The 21,986-nt window shown below is 46.4% G+C and overlaps 1 long non-coding RNA gene and 1 pseudogene across 2 annotated transcripts; one reads left to right on the top strand and one right to left on the bottom strand.

Moving 5' to 3' along the window:
• Positions 1–67: 67 nt before the first annotated feature.
• On the bottom strand, positions 68–21,984 carry LOC118356436. Of its 2 annotated transcripts, none has more exons than XR_004819737.1 (3): positions 21,894–21,984; positions 4,105–4,223; positions 68–878 (listed from the first exon to the last, which is right to left on the bottom strand). It is a non-coding gene; the product is annotated as an uncharacterized LOC118356436 (long non-coding RNA). The 2 variants fall into 2 exon arrangements; XR_004819738.1 differs by lacking the exon at positions 21,894–21,984 and adding an exon at positions 19,719–19,817.
• On the top strand, positions 11,411–11,823 carry LOC113936562 (annotated as a pseudogene).
• Positions 21,985–21,986: the final 2 nt, after the last annotated feature.

The following is a 21,986-nucleotide window of genomic DNA, read 5'->3' as shown; positions in this document are numbered from 1 at the left end:
CCGTCTGGCCAGAGCCAAGCTCTTCCTATTGGAGAAGGCTGCACCACTGAGAAGAAACACAGGCCTGAAGATGCTGCTCTTCGTGCCTTCGGTCAGATGCCTCAGGGCCACCGGGCCAGGGCACCTCTGTTGCTGTCACAGGGGCTGGCGCCACAGTGTGGCTGGAGAAACGACTGTCCGCGAACACAGTCAGGGCACCTGGGGTCCACGAGTGCAGGGCACAGGGAGTGCCGTGGGAGGCGACGGCACACTCGCTGTGCTGGGGCACACTTGTAGTTCCACCATCATTCAGAGCAGCTGGGGATGCTCGTGGCCAGAGCACGTGAGTGGCAGTCAGATGGGACAACGTCACTTTTAGGAAGACACTTGGGGCCTGGCCCTCAGTCGGTCCACTGGGGCCTTCCCGGCCAGGACGCCCCCTTTGACTTTGTAGGAGCCGACACCACTGAGAAAATACCTGTGCTTCCCGCACTTTTTCACCCCCTCTGACCAGATCACAGGTGCCTCTTCAGCGAGCCCAGCGAGGAGCAGCCTTGCCTTGGGGGCAGCCTTGTCACCTGTCCAGGGATTCCCTGTGGCCACGAGGGTGGGGGCACCCACCCATTGGTTGTCTTCTCCTGCAGGACTAGGATCTCAGCAACTAGGAAGCAAAAGCCTCCTCTACACATGACGGCCACCACTGTCCCTCACTCACGGGTGTGCTTTGCTGGGGAGGGGCAGTCTCAGGCGCGTCTAGTTCTGTCCATCAAACTTCACCTGTTGTTTGTTTCCCTAGAGCACGCCGGAGGCCCAACAGCTCAGGGCGTTTGTGTATGTATCCAGATCGTGGGTTCCGATGAGGCTGGTCAGGGGTCAACACACTGGCTCGGAAGGGTCCACTGTGGAGAGAAGGGAGAGGTCTGTAAGTATCAACCGGGCAACACTCTGCTTTCCACTGTCGGCCTACAAGACTCAAGCTCTAGGCCCGTTTTCCTCTAGTCTTAAACTGGCAGGACGCCCACGGCTTACCAACAGCGCCCCTTCCCTCTTGCCCATTGGCTTCAGCGGGTCCTTCTCTTTCTTTCCCAGATAGAATATACATATACGTACGTTGTTCTTGTCAGTTGGGCCTCTGCTGATGTGTTTTGCTTCTTCCACTCAATGCGGGAGGTAGAACTGACCTGTGTAAGTGGCAGTGTGTTGAGCCAAACTTAACTGTGCAAAGCTTCTGTGGCCAGGGGATAGGAGGTGGAGGCAGGGCCACTGGGGCAGCAGGAGCAGACTTCTGAAGTCTGTGCTGTGTCAGGGACAGCAGCCCGGGAGGAAGCGAGGTGCAGACGGGGGACACAGGCCGTGACTCTCCCTTGCCTCTTCCTTCTGGGCTTCTCCCCAACCGCCTGGCCTCCACGGAGGCCACATCAGCCTTGCTGCGTAAGCAACCACACTGTACAACTGTAGTCTATGGAAAGTATTTCGATGTCCCCGTTTAATTCAGACTAGACCGATAATCCACACACATTCACACTTCACCCAGTGAGGACTGGCTTGGGGGGAAAAAGGAAGAAAAACTCATGTCTGTTTTCTAATTTTTGAAAAATTGAAGTCAAGGGTCACTATATAGGTATTGTTCTCATGCTGCTTTAAAGAATCTGAATGATTTTCTTTTCTGGTCAACAACTGGGTAGGTTCTATTTGGAAAAACAAGTCTTCCCCTTGTCTAACCCACTGAAATACCCAATTGCAAGAATGACAATGTCACTCAAGCTTGGCTGGCCTTAGAGGCATGCTGTCTCCACGAGACTTTGTTGCTGAAAACAGAATCTTTTCTAGCACATGTTACAGCCCATAAAGACAGGGCTGTAAGCAAAAAGGCAGGCATTTCCCTCAGCTTCTTACCTGTTATTGTCTGAAACATTTACTTGGTGGTGACCGTACACTAGACACAATGGCAGACCCTAGCGATGCCGAGTTTAGAGGCATCTCTTGCTGCCCAGGGATTTACAATATGGCGAGAATCCGACGAATAAGCCAAATGTTACACAGGACGGGGTAGTAGTGGGGATTTCGAAGCAGGTAAGAAGGACATAAAACTAAGTCTGGGAGGGATGGAACCTTAATTACTCGTCAAGAAGAAGAGCGAAGTGGCCAGGTAGAGATGGACTATTTTCAGGTCAGGGAAATACCACATGAAGAGTCAGGGAAGGAAGAGCACTCATGACCCAGTGCGCACCAGGCAGAACCTTCTCTCTGACCACAGTAGAATTAAAGTGGAACCAATAATGAGTAGAGCATCCTCAAATATCCAGATATTTAGGGTTTTTTTTAAGATTTTATTTATTTATTTATTTATTTGAGAGAGAGAATGAGAGAGAGAGAGAGAGAGAGAGCATGAGAGGGGGGAGGGTCAGAGGGAGAAGCAGACTCCCCGCTGAGCGGGGAGCCCGATGCGGGACTCGATCCCGGGACTCCAGGATCATGACCTGAGCCGAAGCAGTCGCTTAACCAACTGAGCCACCCAGGCGCCCCTCACATATCCAGATATAAAGCGAAACATACTCTTTCAGAACCAATGGATCAAAGAAGAAATAAGAACAAAAATGGGAAAGTAGTTTAAACCAAATAATAATTAAAACACGGCAAGGAAAAATTTGCGAGATACAGCTAAAGCAGGGTGCTTCCAGGAAACTTTGTAGTTTTAAGTGTTTATACGGAAAAATAAGAAACAATTAAAAACAATGGTTCAAGTTTGCATCCAAAGAAAATAGCAATTGGTTTAAATAAGATCCAAAATAAGAAACTGAAATTACACAGCACTGAAAACTAAGCTGAGCGAGAAATTTTTAAAAGATGCGTAAAATTCATAAACCCCTACTGAGACTGGATGAGAAATAAAAAGAAAATTCAAACGACCAATATTATGAATGTAAAAGGGGGTATGATTGCCCATCTGAAAGACAGGAAAATGGTAACAAGGACCACAAGCCCCTTTCAAGTTTCAATTTCCACCTCCAGATGTTTTGTTGTTTCCCCTGATGAACTCTATAATACCTATCCTGACATTCTTTTACCAGTGTTACACAAATTCTTTTACAAAATAGACAAGGAGGCAAGTTTTGCTAACTCACTCTAGGTAGCCAGCATTAGTTACCCTCATCCCAAAAGTCACAGGGGGAAAAAAAAAGCACAGGTGAATATCTCTCATAGCCCTAGAAATCTTTTTTTTTTTTAAGGCATCTCTTTAAAAACCTTTTTGTTTATTTATTTGACAGAGAGAGACACAGTGAGAGAGGGAACACAAGCAGGCGGAGTGGGAGAGGGAGAAGCAGGCTTCCCGCGGAGCAGGGAGCCCGATGCGGGACTCGATCCCAGGACCCTGGGATCATGACCTGAGCCGAAAGCAGGTGCTTAATGACTGAGCAACCCAGGCGCCCCACAGCCCTAGAAATCTTTAATTTCATTCTAGGAAGTCAAATCCTACCAAATATAAAACGATGATCTAGTGTGATTAAGTGGGGTCTTTTTTCCAAGAATGTAATGTTGTTTTGAGTGATTGATTAATAATGCATTAATGTATAATCACCACATTAAGAGACTAAAGGAGAAAAGTCATAGGATCCTCTCAATGGTTGTGGGAAAAGTAATTGAGAAAATTCATCCCCTTTCAAAGGAAAACGCTCAGCACGGTAGGAATGGGAGAGTTTCACTTAGGTGATAAAGCCCATCTACAAAAAAACTCCAATTAACAGCACACTGAATGCTTTTACCCTATCATCAGGAGCTAGGAAAGGCTGCCCTTTGTCTCCACTTGTCTCCACTCGATATTTTCCTGGATCTTGTAGCTAATGTCAAAGGTAAAGAGAACTGACAAAAGCCATACAGGTTTAAAAAGAAGGAAGAGTGCCTTTCTGCATGGAAACACGACTGTGCTTGTAGAAAATCCAATGGAATCTACAAAGAAACTAGAAGGAGGAAGAAATGAGTTGAGCAAGTTTCCCGTGTAAAGGTCAATATACAAAAGGCAACGGCTTTGTCTGTGTGCTACCAAATACCAACACGTGTATCATGCATACGTCCGATATAGGTACATATACAAGGCTTTTAAGCCAGGCTAGATCCTGCACCCACCTGGTGTGTGTCTCCCGTCCTTGGACCTGGGAGATCATTCACAGACTGCGGTGTAGTCAGCTGCAAGTCTTCCTTAGACAAGAAATGCCTGATGGTGCTATGCCGACCATTGTTACTCTCTGCAAAGGGAAAAGAATGAGAAATACAAGGCATGCAGATGAAAAGGGAAGTAACTTAGCTTTATTCATAGACTCACGATTCAGAGAAAACATTATTGTGTATGTAGAAAATCTTAAGGAACCTACACAGAAACTTCCAGAAGGGAGGTGATAGAATGTTGTATCTGTGTGCTCATAGCATGTTCTGTAAACTACCAATGTACTATTGAAAAATAAACTTCACAAACCCCATACAGTCCTTATGAATAAATTAGCAAAAGCTGTGGAAGACCTATAGCCACAAAACTATAATAAGGGTGGTTGTGAACTTTCTCTTCAAAGTCCAGAAAATAGATATTATAGGTTTTGTGGATCATAGATCTCAGTCACGTATTTCTGTGTGTGTGTGAGTGTGTTTGTGTGAGAGTGTGTGTGTGTGCACGGGCATGCGTGCATGTGTACGTTACAAGTATTTTCAGTTGTTAGCATGTTTCTTAGCTCTCTGGTCTTACAAAAACAGGCTATGGGTTGAATCTGACCCAGAGGCCTCGGTGTTGGCTGCTAGTACAGAATATCGCTGACAGAAAATTCCAAAGGCCTAAATATATGGAGATATATACCATGTTTGTGGCCCGGAAAAGTTAATATTGGTAAATTGTCCATTTTGACTAGGACTCCGAAACCTGACCTATGGAGTTATCCCAAGCAATGTTGGGGCCCTTGGGGCGTAAGGGTTTTCCGTGCAGGGAATCCTGTGCCCACCTGATGGGCGTCCCCTAGGCCCGCACTGGAGAAGACAGATCCCAGACAGCTGTGTGGTTCGCTGCACAATGCAACTGCAAGAGAAATCTGCCATGGAGATGTAGTGACAACTGGTGGTCCCTGCCTCCATCTCTGAGAGACTGAGGCCCAGTGTGGTCAAGGCCCACTTAGAAGTTGAACCGAATTAGCCCTCCTAGAGGTCAGTGCATGTGCTCATCACAGGTGTGCCCCCAGCTAAGTACCTTAAGGACTGTTAAAAAAAAAAAAAGGACCGGGTGATGTGCACATGAGGAGGAGTCACCAGGGTCTGATGGTTCAAGGCTGGATGTGTAGAATCAGACAGCTTGGGTCAAGCCCTGGCAGGGCCACTACCACCTGTGTGGGCTGAGGAAGATTCTAGGCCTTCCATATGGTTTTGCCAAACTTGTAAAGCTAAGAGAAGAGGCTCTGCCTGCCAGGAAAGGGTGACGCAGGGGGCAGCATCCGAGCAGGTCAGAGCCCCGGGGGGCTGCCTCAGAAACCAGCCCAGCGGGCTCAGGCCTTCCCAGGGCCTCCAGAATGTGCGGCGGCCCCAGAGAAGATCCCAGAGGTCGGGTCCTGAGCTCCCCGTGGGCGGCGGCAGGGGGCTGGCATAACTGCTGTCCTCCGCGGCGGTTGGAAGGACGCGGCTGGCGACTCTCGCGCCCGCCGCTGCTGTGTCCCGTGTCCCTCGCCCCCCGGGGCACTGGCCCTGCTGCCGCCTCCCTGGAGCCCTGGGTCCCTCAGTTCCCGGGGCCGACGCCCCGGCTTCCCCCGCATCCGGCCGTACCTGGCCTTGCCGCCGAGCCCGCTCCCCGCTCCCCACTCCGAGGGTCGGGGCCCCGGTACTCGGGGGCGACGCGCGCTGCCCTCGGGCACCGGAGACAGAGAGCGCGGAGGTTCCAGGGCTCCGAGGCCGCGGCGGCCGCCCGGACCCAGACGCCCAGGAGGCCGGTCCCGGTTCCGCGGAGGTCAACCCCGCCGTCCTGGACGGTCCCCACGGAGCGCGGGCGACACCCGGTGCCACCGGCTGCAGCCCCGTGCGCGCAGCCCGAGGCGATCGAGTCCCGCAGACCCGGACCGTTGCCCTCGCCCTTTGCCCTCACTGCCTTTCTCTCCAGCCTTCCGCCCTCTGCGCGCCCGTTCTCTGTCCCCGCCCGTGGCCCTCCTGAGCGGTGGGGCAGGGCGCAGGGCTCGGGTGCTAGGACACCTCGCTGACTTTTCTATGGAGTCCAGGGATTCTCCTGCACACAGAGGGCTCTTCCCGGAAGCTTCTGCCGCCAGCTTCAACCGCCCGCTGGTGTCCCCCAGGGTCCCCCATGGGGCCTGGGTCACCCCTGTCCTGCCCCTCACTTTGGATGCTTGCAGGCTTCTGGGTCTGCACCCCTCGCTCCTCTGTCACCTCTGTGACCTGTCAGCTGGAATCTGAGCTCACAGTCCCGGTGGTCCTCTGTGCAGGGGGGACTCCCAGAAGAAGGTGCTGTTTGGTGGCCCCTCCAATATGTTCTACTAAAGCCAGAGCCAGAGACAGGCCGCCTGTGGCTACTGACATTCATTTAACCTCCTGGGCTGCTGATGGCTGGGGTGACATATATGTTGTTTAATCTTCAAACAACCTATGCACCTGAGACAACCACCTCAGAAAGACAAAACAGCTGGTCCATGTCCATACAGCCGTCTGTGATGGGCCCCCGACTTATCCTGGTTCTGTCCGGCTTCAGTGCCTCAGTGACCACACACATCATGACCCCTCACCACCCAACAGCTCCCGCCCGGTCACCTGCCACAGTCACCTCACAGCGCAGGGACCCCTCGCACTCAGAGCTGAGTCACGGCTGTCCGACCAGAACCAATCTAAGACTGACGCAGGTGCAGTCAGGTGTCTGGATTCTAGCGTTAGGTACGGAAACGAAGGAAGACCTGTCAGAAGCAAGGACACTGAGGCAAAGATTCATCACCACAAAGGGTTTAGGTTCAAAAGGATTCCCCACCCCCCCGCCCCCATACAGCTTCAACATGCTCACTGCTGGGAAGATGCTTTCCCAGCTGGTGGTGCTGGTGTCCCAGGAGACAGAACCCTGAGGAAGCCTGAGGTGCCTCCTGGCTAGGTCCTGGGCCCACAGCAGGGCTTCCCAATCTTCTCACAGGAGCCACCACAGCCCCTCGGCTGACACCCCCCCCCCACTCGCCTGTTCCCGAGAGGTAAGATACCTTGGGCACAACACAGCAATAGCCAATGGACACAGAACATCAGACCCGCTTTCTTCAAAACTTAAAACACAGAGAAGGCACATCATTCCAAGTAGAGTCCACATTTTAAACAACAGAGGGGTTTCAAGGGGAGATGGCCACACTTTACAAAAACCACCAGAGAAACATCATGTTTAAAACCCAACACGAGAAAGGAGATGTGACAGAGGCAGCAGCTGTGTTCCTTTGCAGCTCTTTCGAGGGGTCAGAGGTGGGTGTGAGGCCTCTGGCGGGAGAGAGGGCTGAAAGGTCTGAGAGCCAGCTCTGGGACACCCCTCAACCCTGAAGAGGAAGGGGGCAGGAAGGCCTGAGGGCAGGATCTGTTCTGCTGCCACAGGGGCTGAGAGGCTCCCCTAGCCCCACAAGGACACTGTAATTTTGCATCCGGGAGAAAATACTTCCCCAAATTGTTCTTATGGAAAATTGGTTACTCGGCAATGACCCAGAAAAACATACAACTTAGAATTGAAGCCTAAAAGCTAGAATGGGCCCCTTTTAAAATTGGGAAAATTGACCAACCATAGAAGAGAAATAAAGATGTCTACTGGGTGACTTCCCTTTGTATTTTGCACATGAGAGGAGAAAAAAGCAGGGCAAGGAAATGCAGGATATGAGGCTCTTGCTGAAAGGCTGTGAAGTCACTTCTAAGTCAAAGAGACAGGTTTTCATGACAATTACCATCCAGAAATACATATGTTTTCAGATAATAGGGAACTGGCAGGCCCATCTAAATTACTAAATTGCTAAACTGAGTGGGGACCAAGGCCGGCAGCGAGGGGGTGGGGGCAGCGAGGGGGTAGGGGCAGCGAGGGGGTGGGGGCAGCGAGGGGGGGGGAAGCACAGGGGAGACCTGCTTTGCTCCAGAGAACAGATGGCAATACTCTGGGATGAAGAAGCCAAAGGCCAGGAAATAGGGGTGACTTCATGTTCTCCTCCACCTTGGGGTGGTTTCATGTTCTCCTCCTGCCTGCACCCTAAAGGGGTTCTTCAACTTTACAGGTTGTTTTCAGTTTCCGAAATGAAGAGATAATTAGGCTTTAAAACTGAAGCCTTTTGCCTACTGGTTGGAAGAAATATTTGCAAGTCATATATTTGAAAAGGGTTAATATCCAAAATGTATAGAGAACTCATACAACTCAACAGCAAACCAATAATCTGAATAAAAAATAGAGGATCTACACAGACATTTTTCCCAAGAAGACATACGGATGATCAACAGATGCATAAAAAGATCCTCAGCATCACTCATCATCAGGGAGATGCAAATCAAAACCACAATGAGCTATCATCTCACATGTGTCAGAAGAGCTGTTATCAAAAGGACAAGAAATAATAAATGTTGGCAAATATGTGGAGAAGGGGCGTCTGGGTGGCTCAGTCATTGGGCGTCTGCCTTTGGCTCAGGTCGTGACCCCGGGGTCCTGGGATCGAGCCCCACATCGGGCTCCCCGCTCAGCAGGAGGCCTGCTTCTCCCCCTGCCACTCTCCCTGCTCGTGTTCCCTCTCTCGCTGTGTCTCTGTCAAATAAAATCTTAAAAAAAAAAAAATATGTGGAGAAAAGCGGACCCTTGGGCCATTGTTGGTGGGCATTTCAATTGGTGCAGCCAGTAAGAAAAACTGTATGGAGGTTCTTCAAAAAATTGAAAACAGAACTGTCATGTGATCTGGCAATTCCACTGCTGGGTATTTACTGAAGAAAATGGAAATACTAACTCTAAAAGATATCTGCACCCCTGTGTTCACTGCAGCATCATTTACAACAGCCAAGATTTGGAAACAACCTACATGTCCATTCATAGATGAATGGATAAAGAAGATATGGTAGGTAGGTAGGTGTGTGTGTGTGTGTGTGTGTGTGTGTGTGTGTGTGTAACATAGATACACACACATATACACACACACACACAATGGAATATACTCAGCCATCAAAAAGAATGAAATCTTGCCATTTGCAACAGCATGGATGGACCTTGAGGGCACCATGCTAAGTTAAATAAGTCAGACAGAAAAATAAATACTGTACTGTATCACTTACATATGGAATCTAAAAAACCAACCAAACAACAACAAACCTAGCTCATAGAGATGGAGAACACATTGGTGATTGCCACAGGGGAAACTGGAGGGTGTGCAAAAGGGCTTCAGGAGGTCAAAAAGCACAAAGTTCCGGTTATAAATTAGTCATGGGGGTACAATGTACAGCATGATGGCTATAGTTAACATTGTATGTATATTTGAAAATTGCTAAGAGAGTAGATCTTAAAAGTCCTCACCACAAGAAAAACATGAAAAACAAATTGTAACTATGTATGGTAAGGGATGTTGACTACACTTATTGTGGGGATCTGTCTGAAGGCCTCCTTCCTTGTTCTGGAAAGGATCTCATCTGTGATCCTTTGTCAGGACAGGCTGGGAGACCACCCCCTCCCCAACCTGAAAGGGTGGTAGGAGCACACAGTGAGAAGTGGACCTTGGTTTCCTTCAGTTAGCAATATTCATTTAAGATTTCTTCCATGTGTTTACTAAAACCTACTAAGGTTGGTAGCTTATTTCACCACTGAATAATATTCCATACTATAGATCTACCGGTTTGTTTTTCCACTCCTCTATTGAAGAGCATCTTTGTTGCTTCCAGGTTTTGGCAATTACAAATAAAGCCACCCAGGAGCCCCTATAAAATGTTTTATGTAGGCCTAATGGTAATCAAACAAAAACTACCAAAAACCTATAGCAGATGCACAAAAGATAAAGAAAAAGAATCAAAGCATATCACTACAGACCGTCACCAAATCACAAAGGCAAACAGCAAAAGAGGAAGAAAGGAAGAAGGGAACTATAAAACAGACATAAAACAATGAATATGATGGCAATAGTAAGTCTTAACTTATCAATAACTATTTTAAAAAGACTAAATTACCCAACCAAAACACACAGAGTGGCTGAAAGGAAAAAAACAAAAACAAAAAACAAGCCCCAACTACATGCTGTCTTAAGAGACTTATTTCAGCTTTTAGGATAAAGATAGCCTGAAAGTGAAAGGAAAAAAAAAATCTCTACAAATGAACACCAAAAGAGATCAGGGGTACTTACATCTATATCAGACAAAACAGAATGTAGGTCAAAAAATATCACAATATACAAAGGTCATTTATAATGATAAAGGTATCCATTCAAGAGGACATAACAACATAAATATGTATGTTCCAAACATCAGAACAGCTAAATATATTAAGCAATATTAATAGATCTGAAGGCAGAAATAGACTGTGATGCAATAATAGTAGGGGACTTCAACTCTCCACTTTCAACAACATCCAGACAGCAAATCAGTAAGGAAATATTAAACTTGAGCTACACTTTAAATCAAATGGATCTAACAGACATATACAGAACATTCCATCCAATGGCAAAAGAATACATATTCTTCTCAAGCACATATGGAATACTCTCCAGGATAGATCACATGTTAGGCCACAAAACAAGTCTTAAATTTAAGAAGACTGAATCTTCTTCTTTTTCTGAAGAAAAACTGGAAAATTAAATAACACATTCCTGAGCAAACAAAGAGTCAAAGAAGAAGACAAAAGGGAAATAAAAAATATACTAAGACCAACAAAGATGGAAACACAATATATTAAAACTTACGGGTTTCAGCAAAAGTGATTCTAAGAGGGAAGTTTAAAGAGATAAAGACCTACATTAAGAGAAAAAAGGGGCACCTGGGTGGCTCAGTCAGTTAAGCGTCTGCCTTCAGCTCAGGTCATGATCCCAGGATCCTGGGATTGAGCCCCACGTCAGGCTCTCTGCTCAGTGGGGAGTCTGCTTCTCCCTCTCCCTCTGCCTGCCACTCCCCTGGCTTATTCTCTCTCTCTGTCAAATAAATTTTAAAAATCTTGAAAAAAAAAGAAAAGAAAAATCTCAAGCAAACAACCTGAGTTTATTATTACTTTTTAAAGATTTTATTTATTTATTTGAGAGGTCAAGAGAGAGCATGAGTTGGCGGGAAGGGCAGAGGGAGAGGGAGAAGCAGACTCTCCATTGGGCAGGGAGCCCGACGACGCAGGGCTCAATCCCAGGACCCTGGGATCATAACCCAAGCCAAAGGCAGACACTTAACTGATTGAGGCATCCAGGCACCCCAAACAAGCTAACTTTAAAAAGAAGAAAAACTGGCCCGGGAGCGGCCAGGAGCTGCTTTCCTCCGCCCGCCAAGATGGCGCTCGACCCCGCAGGGCAGCATCTCAGACATGTCGAAAAGGATGTTTTGATTCCTAAAATAATGAGAGAAAAAGCCCGAGAGAGATGTTCTGAACAAGTTCAAGGTGAGACTGAAAGAAGAACAACATGGACTATGAAGTGGACCTTGAAAGGTGGCTAATGATTTGGTTATAATGATCCAGCCTTTTATGAAGAATGCAAAATGGAATACCTGAAGGAAAGGGAAGAATTCAGAAAAACTGGAATTCCTGCCAAGAAAAGGCTACAGAAACTTCCCACAAGCATGTAGGCAAATACTCAGATACTTAGCCCTGATACTCATGGAAAACATTATCACCTAAAATAATGGACTCAAGGAAGTGTTTGCTTTATCCCAAATTACGGAAATAATAAAGATTTCCTTTTAAATTTCAAAAAAAAAAAAAAAGAAGAACAAACTAAGCCCAAAGTTAGCAGAAGGAAGGAAATAACAAAGATGAGAGCAGAAATAAATAAAATAGAAAATTAAAAAAACAATAAAAAAGATAAAAACAACTAAGAGTTGGCTTTCCGAAAATATAAACAAAACTGATATTCCTTTAGCTACACTTAAGAATAAAAGGGGGAAGATTCAAATAAACAACAACAGAAATGAACAAGGAAACATTACAACTGATACCACAGAAATACAAAGGATCAAAAGAAAATGCTATGAACAATTTTAAGATAATGAAACCGTGTGCCATAGGGTTAATGAGGTTGAAACCAGCAGAATATTTAAAGCTTATTTTTCAGAGAACTGTTTCTCCCCAATCAGCTATTGTGTCTTTTAAGACCCCACTAACACATCCACTAGCTGTCTCTGCAGAAACTTGGACTCAAGGTCAACTGATATGGTTCCAGCCTAGAAACAAGCAAGGCTTTGCATTCCTTCCTGGAGATAACAAGCCCAAGACCCCATTTAGTTTTGGTTGTTTTTCTTTTAAGATTTTATTTATTTATTTGACAGAGACACAGTGAGAGAGGGAACACAGCCGGGAGAGTAGGAGAGGGAGAAGCAGGCTTCCCGCCGAGCAGGGAGCACGATGTGGGGCTCAATCCCAGGACCCTGGGATCAGGACCTGAGCCGAAGGCAGACGTTTAACGACTGAGCTACCCAGGTGCCCCTCCATCTAGTTTTTATCTGCTCTTGGAGCATGCCCATAGCCCTTTCTCCCTGTCCTAAGACAATGTCCTGACATCAGGAGCTGAATTTTGCCTTGTCCTGATATTAAGTCACCACACCGAAATGAATGTGGGTTGTATGTTACAAATATGTTTGCTCCATGCACATACTCAGTCTTTCCTCATGAATAGTCATAATTTCCCCTGCCCTCTTCATCAATATGTATGTAATCTCCACCCCTATGATTATAAAAAATTTGTTCTCTCCCCTTTCGGGTGGTAGATTGGAGGCCTGCCCTCCCATCTCCTCTCATCTGGCTGCCTCTCAAACCCTTCCCTTGAGGCATACCTGATGTCTCAGTGATTGGCTTTGCTGCACATCAGGCAGAGGTGCTCAGGATTGGTTACAATAAAAAACTGGACAACCTAGAAGAAATAAATAAATTCCTAGAAACATAAAACTGAAAAGATTGATGGGGCGCCTGGGTAGCTCAGTCGTTAAGCGTCTGCCTTTGGCTCAGGTCATGATCCCAGGGTCCTGGGATCGAGCCCCGCATCGGGCTCCCTGCTCAGCGGGAAGCCTGCTTCTCCCTCTCCCACTCCCTCTGCTTGTGTTCCTTCTCTCACTGTGTCTCTCTCTGTCAAATAAATAAATAAAATCTTAAAAAAAAAAAACCCTGAAAAGATTGAATCATGAAGAAATGGAAAATCTGACTAGATCTATATTCAGTAAAGACACTGAAATAGTAATAAAAATTCTTCGAACAAATAAAACCCATGAACAGATGGTTTCACTGGTGAATTTTACCAGACATTAAAAAAACTAACACCAATCCTTATCAAACTGTTCCAAAAACGGAAGAGGAAAGAATAATTCCAACTTATTTCACAAGGTCAGTGATACTATGACACCAAAGCCAGACAAGTATACTACAATAAAAGAAAATTACAGGTCAATATCCTGATGAACATAGATGCAAAAATCTTCAAAAGAATACTAGCAACCTGAATCCAATAGCACATTGAAAGAATCCCATACAATGATCAAGTGGGATTTATGCCAAGGACTACAAGGATGATTTAACATGAAAGCCAAGAAATGTGATACACCATATTAACAGGATGGACAAAAATAATATAATCATCTCAATAAATGAAGGGAAAATATTAAACAAAATTCAACACCCTTCATGACAAAAACTTTTAACAAATTAGGTATAAAAGGAATGTAATTCAACATAATAAAAGTCCATATATGACTGGCCCACAGCTAACATACTCAATGGCAAAAATCCAAAAGCCTTTTCTTCTAAGATCAGGAACAGAAGGGTGCCCACTCTCACTACTCCTCCTAAAATAGTACTAAAAGTCCTAATCAGAGCAGGCAGGCAAGAACAAAATATAAAAGGTACCTAAATTGGAAAGGATTAAGTAAAATTGTCTCTCTTTACAGATAGATTTTCTTACATATAGAGAACTCAAATACACTATTAAAAAACTGTTAGAACTAATAAATGGATTTAGTAAATTTGTAGCATACACAATCAACAAAGAAAATTCAGTTGTGTGTCTATACACTAACAACGAACTACCTGAAAGAGAAATGCAGTAAGCATCCCATTTACCATTTACCACAGTATTAAAAATAATAAAATGATTAGGAATAAATTTAATCAAGGAGGTCAAAGACCTGTACACTGAAAACTATAAGGCACTGATGAAAGAAATTAAACTCAAATAAATGTAATAATATCCTATGTTCATGGAATGGAAGAATTCATACTTTCAAAATGCCCATTTCACCCAAAGTGATCTGCACATTCCATGCAATCCCTTTAAAAGTTCCAACAGCATTTTTCACAAATATTTTTTTAAATCCTAAAATTCATATGGAACCACAAAAGACCCTGAATAGCCACAGCAATCTTGAGAAAGAACAAAGCAAAAGGCATCACACTTACCGATTTCAAACTATATTACAAATTCATAGTAATCCAAACATATGGTACTGGCATAAAAACAGACACATGGACCAATGGAACAGAACAGAGAGCCCAGAAATGAACCCACACAGGTATTGTCAACTAATCTTTCATAATGGCACCAGGAATACACAATGGGGAAAAGATTTTTTTTCCATAAGTGGTGCTAAAAATTTGGATATCCACATGCAAAAGAATTAAAATGGATCCCTACCTTGCACTATACACAAAAATTAACTTGAAATGCATCAAAGACCTAAATGGAAGACTTGAAATGATAAACTCCTAGAAGAAAATATAGGTAGTAAGCTCCCTGATACTAGCCTTGGTAATGATTTTTTATTTCTTATTTATTTATTTATTAAAGATTTATTTATTTATTTGACGACCCAGTAATGATTTTTTAGATAGGACAACTAAAGCGCTAGAACACAGGCAAAAATAAACAAGTGGGACTGCTTCAAATCGAAAAGATTCTGCATAGCAAATGAAACAACCAACAAAATGAAGAGGCAACCTACAGAATGGGAGAAAACATTTGCAAACCATACAGCTAATAAGGAGTTAATATCTAAAATATTTAAAACTCATACAACCAAATAACAACAACAAAGAAACACCCAATACAATTTAAAAATGGGCAAAGGACCTGAATAGATATTTTTCCAAAGAAGACAGGCAAATGGCCAATGGGTACATGCAAAGATGCTCAACGTCACTCATCATCAGGGAAACGCAAATCAAAACCACAACGAGATATCACCTCACACCTGTCAGGATGACTATTACCGAAGAGATAAGAGATAACAAGCGTTGGGGAGGATGTGGAGAGAAGGGAGCCTTTGTGCACCTTCGGTAGTTATTTAAAGTGGTGGAGCCACTATGGAAATCAGTATGGAGGGGGCCCTGGGTGGCTTAGTCCTTAAGCGTCTGCCTTCAGCTCAGGTCATGATCCCAGGGTCCTGGGATCGAGCCCCGCATCGGGCTCCCTGCTCGGCGGGGAGCCTGCTTCTCCCTCTCCCACTCCCCATGCTTGGGTTCCCTCTCTCGCTGTCTCTCTCTCTCTGTCAAATAAATAAATTTACAAAAGAAAGAAAGAAAGAAAGAAAGAAAGAAAAGAAAAGAAAAGAAAGAAAGAAAGAAAGAAAGAAAGAGAAGAAAGAAAGAAAGAAAGAAAGAAAGAAAGAAAGAAAGAAAGAAAGAAAAGGAAGGAAGGAAGGAAGGAAGGAAGGAAGGAAGGAAGGAAGGAAGGAAGGAAGGAAGGAAGGAAGGAAGAAGAAGAAAGAAAGAAAGAAAGAAAGAAAGAAAGAAAGAAAGAAAGAAAGAAAGAAAGAAAGAAAGAGAAAGAAAAAAAAAGAAAGAAGGAAAACAGTATGGAGATCCCTCAGAAAATTATAAAGAAAGCTACCATATGACCCAGCAATACCACTTCTGGGTATTTACCCAAAGAAAATAATACAATCTCCAAGAGGGCACGAGAGTTGTCTCCCATATGCCACCAGCGTGCAGTTTTTGCCTGGAGGGTATTTCCTGGTGCCCAGTCAGGAGTAAAATGTCTTTCACAACTGGGCACAACTCCGGGCGGGGTGGGCCTTCTGTTTAGTGGATCTACCTTGCAAGCCTTGACCTTAAAAAAAAATCCCTAAATTTTCCTCCTTGAAAAAGTCCCCTCCCGCATCCTCCATTTGAAACCAGTGCTGTGAAAGCAGAGAAATGCTGGTGAAGTACATGCAGACTTCAGTGGGAGAGGGCAGCCCCGTCACTAAGGTTTGTCTTACAAACCCAAGAATGAGCACACAGGTCGGGCAACAAGGGGCTGAAGTTAGAGTGAGGAGGGTCTGTGGTGCAGTACTGAGCCTGCAAGCCCATACAATGAAGAACATTCCATGGGGAGCTCTACCATGGGCAAGGACACAGTGATGGGGATGCAGCACAAGGAGGGAGAGGCTGGGTCTCCAACTCACTTCTCCACAAATGGCTTTCAGCAGGGGTTTGTCTGCTGGTGGCACGTGAGCGATGAGAAGGACTTTCAGACCCTGGGGAAACTGACTGCAACCGAGGAGCTGGTATTCATGAAGCACTCAGGGTATGTGCACATCTCACAACCCGTTTTGTGCAGCTCAGTGTTGGACAGCACTTCAGAGCGAGCAGTGGAGAGGAACAGGGGAGACCTGGAGACCAGATATGGGTGACCAGAGTCAGAGGAGGAATGATAACAGGGCAAAATGTCAAGAATGGGACTAAAGGACAGAAATGAGTTATGACTAGTCCTTGGTATGAATACAATGATGGGCACTGGAGAGGTTCCTGGTATGATCTGAATTTGGCCCTGACACTGAGCCATCTCCTACTTCCCACTTAGCAGGGTCAACGCCCCCCCCCCCCCCACCCAGGGCTCTCTTGCTGTGGCTGGAGTCACAGCTGAGCTGTCAGGCACCCATGTCTCTCCCCACAGCTCCAGCTGGACAACTATGCATATCTGGGAAGATGCAAGTCCTAAAGGGAAGACGAGTGGACAGCCCTGATGCAGAGTAACCCGCCCCATGACAGACCACAGGAAAGAAAACTAGTATTACCAAAGAACCTTGGAGGAGTGTCTTACAGGAATAGCCCAGTGGTCCCCACGAGAAGTGACTATGTTGGTGTGTGCAATTCCTGGCTGCAATTTCACGAGGAAATGCCCACTAGAGAGAAGTGGCTAGAATCTGGGGCAGAGTTGCAATGAATCTGGACAGTCACTCTGCCAGGGTGAGGCCGAGTCTGGTGGGACCAACTGGTTTCACTGAAAGACTTCCTACCCCCCATAGCCTTCCCTACACATCTTCAGGTATGCTGAAGGGCTTGGGGAGAGGAAGGGGAAGTGTACTCTGCCCAGCCTGGCACCCACAGCACCTACATAGAAAAATTTAGGGGAGCAATGTCCACAGTCCGGCTGTGAGAAGGAAAGAGCAGCTCCTGGAGAAAGGAGGAAGGAGAGAGCCCAGTCAAAGATGCTGGGGTGAGCCTGAGAGACCTACCCAGTGAGGCCACAAGTGCAAAGTTCTCTAGCATCACATCCTGGCACAGGAGTCTCTGAGTCCCATCAAGGAACTTCCACTCTTCCTGAGACAAGTCCATAGCCACATGCTCAAAGGTCACAGCAGCCTACCATCATGGAGACTATGTCCCTGAGCCGCCTCTCACTGGGACCCTCAGTCTACCCCCCAAACATCCACTCCCTGCCCCCCACCCCAGCTCCTAAACTGACAGGATATGCAAGGCCCAGATGCCACTGATTCTAGCTCTCTCCTCTTTCCTACTGATCACTCTGTCACCCCGTATCATGCCCACGCAGGCACGAAGGCAGATAAATAAATGCCATTTAAGCACTGGGTGTGACATGAGAGGCCCCACCTCCTCTCTTGCTAGCAAGTTCCCCAGGGGTTCCCAGAGCATGCCTCCCAGACACAACCAAACATGGGCTCAGCTTTCCCCCTTAAGCTGCTATGAGCAAGGCCCTGGGACCCTCAGGTCTCCCTCCCTCCACTGAGCTCATCACTCCATGGACCACACTGCCCTCCCATCTCCAACCCCCACCGTCATGGCCACCTCCTCCATCCCAGCCCACATCCACAGTATGTTCCTAGCCACCCCACATGCCACCCTGCCCTTGGCACCCAGAGTGTTTGGCAAATAGGATCAGGATCCATCCTGCCCTGGACCTCGGGTGGCCCACACTGGCAGAGGAAGCCCCTAGTCCTGCTTTGAAGGCCTCTTCACCACGTCCTTTCCTGCTTCAGCCTCGGCCCCGTGGAAGCACATGCAAGGGGTCAAACACCTTAAGCCTCTTCAGCTGTGTGCTGTACACATTGCCCCTCACCAGTCTCAGCCTTCCTCTCTCCAGCCAAGCCTCACCCAACACTCCACCCCACTGTCCCCTGGCCTTCAGTGACTCTCCTGTTTGCTCCTGGGTTGATCTACCAGCCTGTGTAAAACCCTCCAGGCCCCTCAAGGTCACCAAAGTAGGCTGGCCAGCCCTTAGAGGGCTGAGTAAGCACTGGCCTTGGTCTCCCTGTCATCTCATTCCCATCACTGTTGTGCTTCCACATCCATCTCAGGTCCATTCCCCTGTGGAAGCCTCGGCCCTCTACAAGCCCCACCTCTCTCCCACGGCCACCAGTCACCCTCATCTATCCTTGTGATCTGTCCTTGTGATGCTCACCAACCCCATTCAGGTGCCCAAGACACCTTTGCCACCATGACCTGAAGATGTCCCCTCATAAATGTGATTCACAGTTCAAACCTTGTTCCCACACAGGCCATCACCTTGTGGTGTCTTGAGCCTGAGCCCTACACTCAAATGCAGATTTGTGTGCATCTTCTTGCCCATCAGTGCCTCCACTTTGAAGTCCTGGAACTCCTCATACTCAACATGTTCAAACCGAACTCCTGATACTCCCTCTGAAAAGTACGCCTACAAATGACTACATCCTACATTTCAGTTGATGGCATCTCTTGCCTTCCAGCTGCAAAAGCCAAACCCTTGGAGTTATCCCTGTCTCCTCTCTCTTTCATCCTCTGTAACAGAAAGCAGTCAGATCTACTGTACAAACAAATCCAGAAGCCCTAAGTTTTTCCCACCTCTACAACCAACAACCTGATCCAGACACTACCAATACTCACCTGAACTATTCAGTACCCGCCTCCCTCACCCCTACTCTCTGTTCTCCAGTCTGAAGCCAGAGGAAGTCTGTTAAGTCCTGATTCAGATCACCTCCCTCCTCTACTCTGAATTTCCAACATTCCAAAATTCCTCAGAATACAGGCACAGTTCCTTAGTCTGCCGTTCTAGGCTGATTCCTACATTTCTTTACCAGATATAATGGGATATGTGCAGTTCCCTGAATCCTGCCAACTCTGTTTCACCTACAAGTATCGGCAAATGCTCATCTCTGCGTCTATAACCCTTCCTAAATAGCATTCTACTGGTTGTCAGAAATGGAAACCCCTGGTGTGGGTTCAGGACCCTGAGTCTCAAGGAATCCAGGGGCCCTAGTCCCAATAGCCATGGGGGCAACAGGTGCAGCATTCTGGGACACCGCAATCCCAGAGACTGTATGGGTGAAAATGGGTTGGGTGAGGGCCTGAGATACCCTCCACTCACCTGTGCATGGTCCACAAACATTCCTTCAGCCATGGGTCCCTGTGAGAATAAGACTGTGAGTGACAGCTATCCATGGCAGGGTCTCAAGGGTTCATCCAAACATTTATCACTGACCCAAATGTCTAATTTATGAGCCTGTCTTTAGTTTGACCTCATTAGCTGTGTGAGTTTGGACAATTCAATCTCTCTGTGCTTCAGTGTCTTCTTCTGAAAAATGGGGATAGTAAGGGGACCAAACTCATAGTGCTGGAGTTGGGATCAAACACATTAGTACATATTAAGTGCTGAGTGTATGCTATCCATAGAATTAGGGCTTTTGTCAGTGTTCTCAATGCAAATTAAGTGACAGACTTTGAAATTTTGAACGTGTTTCAGCTACCTTTATGCATTTAAGAAAATATGATATTTAAGACTTGATTTTAGTATATTAGTATACTGCTTAGTTACATATTAAGGGGTAAACCAAGTATTAAGTGCTTTCATAAGTTTACCTTGTTAAATCCATACATTTAAAATCTTAATTAGGGGCACCTGGGTGGTTCAGTTGGTTAAGCGACTGCCTTCGGCTCGGGTCATGATCCTGGGGTCCTGGGATCGAGCCCCATGTTGGGCTCCACCTGCTCAGCAGGGAGCCTGCTTCTCTCTCTCCCTCTGCCTGACACTTCCCCTGCTGGTGCTTTCTGTCAAATAAATAAATGAATGAAATCTTTAAAAAAATTTTTTTTAAATAAAAAAAATACAATCTTAATTCACTGGGGTGCCTGGGTGGCTGAGTCAGTTAAGCATCTGCCTTCAGCTCGGGTCATGATCCCAGGGTCCTGGGATGGAGCCCTGCATCGGGCTCCCTGCTCAGTGGGGAGTCTTCTTCTCCTTCTCCCTCTGCCTGCCTCTCCCCCTGCTTGTGCTCACTCTCTAATAAATAAAATCTTTTTTTAAAAAACTTTAATTGGCTACCTACAGGAACACAATCAGAGGAATAGTGATTGCTTAATTTTAAAAAATAAATGGTGTTCCTTAAGTTAAAAATAGGGGGTATGGGAGCTAGGCCTGGGCAGGTGGATGGACGCTAGTCCTCTATCCTTAAAATAGTCCTCTTTCCTTAAAGTCTACCTTGTATTCTATCATTTCTACCCCCTGACCAAGCCAGCCTTAACATTTCCTCAGCCTAAGTAAACTTTATTCAGGTTTCTTCCTGACTATAGGCCCCTAACCTCCCTTTTCTTAAGAGCATTTAACTTCAATAGATACCAATTAGAAAACACATATGTCTTAATCACAGAGAAAAAGATTTGCAAAAAGGGTTACTCCTGAGTAACTCCATGTGCTCCACAGATTCCACTGATCAACCTCCCCATCTGGTTGGTGTCCTCCAGTACTTTTTCAGTGGCTCACTCTGGCACTTAAAAACACTCCTGTCTTTTGTTTCAAGGGAGTTGAGTTCACTCCCTCTCCTATTGCAATAGCCTTGAATGGTCGTCTTTGCTCCTTTTAACTTTGTCCAGCGGCCATTTTACTCTGACAGTCCTCTGGCTACTGCTTTGGTCTAGCCTCATGGTAGGGCTCCAGACTCTCTTGCAGGAGCTTTCTCCAGCTTTTCCCACTTCGACTCTCCTCATCCCTCTGCCAGGTCCGTTCTACACTGAGCAGCCTTTGGGAACCTTTTAAAATCCTACCTCAGATCAAGTCTCTCAGTTCACAACGCTCCATGGCTACCATCACCCTCGGAACGAAGGCCTAACTGCTCAGGCTGCCACACCACTCCCAATCTGTTTTCCTGTATATAAGAGACAGGCCCCAGGTTTCCCGAGCACTCCACTCATCTCACTTCCAAACCTCTGCATATGATAGTTCCTCTGCCTGTAATACTGTTCCACGCCTCATCACACCGATGGTCAAAAATGGGCACCCCCGCCAAGAAGGCGCCAAGGTTCTAAACAAAGGGCCAGACTGAAGTGAACCGTGCTGGCACTCCTCATTCGGATCTTTAGGATTCAGAGGTAGGAGTTCCCACGGGTGTCGGTGCGGAGGATGCAGCACCAACTTGCGCGGGGTCCATCAGGGCAAACACAACCATCAAGGCTCGTTGGTGAGGCAAAGCGGGGAGTTGCCAGGAAACAGGCCAGAGCGCTGCGGGCTCAGCCAGACGCACGGGGTCACCCCAAGCGGCACTCTCACCAAGTCTCAGAACCGCCTCTGTCAGCGGGGACACATCTACTTCTGCGTCTCCCGTTCACTTTATCTTGGGTTCCACCAACTACTTAAGAATTA

Source organism: Zalophus californianus, chromosome 17, assembly GCF_009762305.2.
Source record: "Zalophus californianus isolate mZalCal1 chromosome 17, mZalCal1.pri.v2, whole genome shotgun sequence".
In the NCBI taxonomy this organism is placed as follows: domain Eukaryota; kingdom Metazoa; phylum Chordata; class Mammalia; order Carnivora; family Otariidae; genus Zalophus; species Zalophus californianus.
Note: the sequence above shows the minus strand (reverse complement) of the source record. Positions and strands in the feature narration are given on the sequence as shown.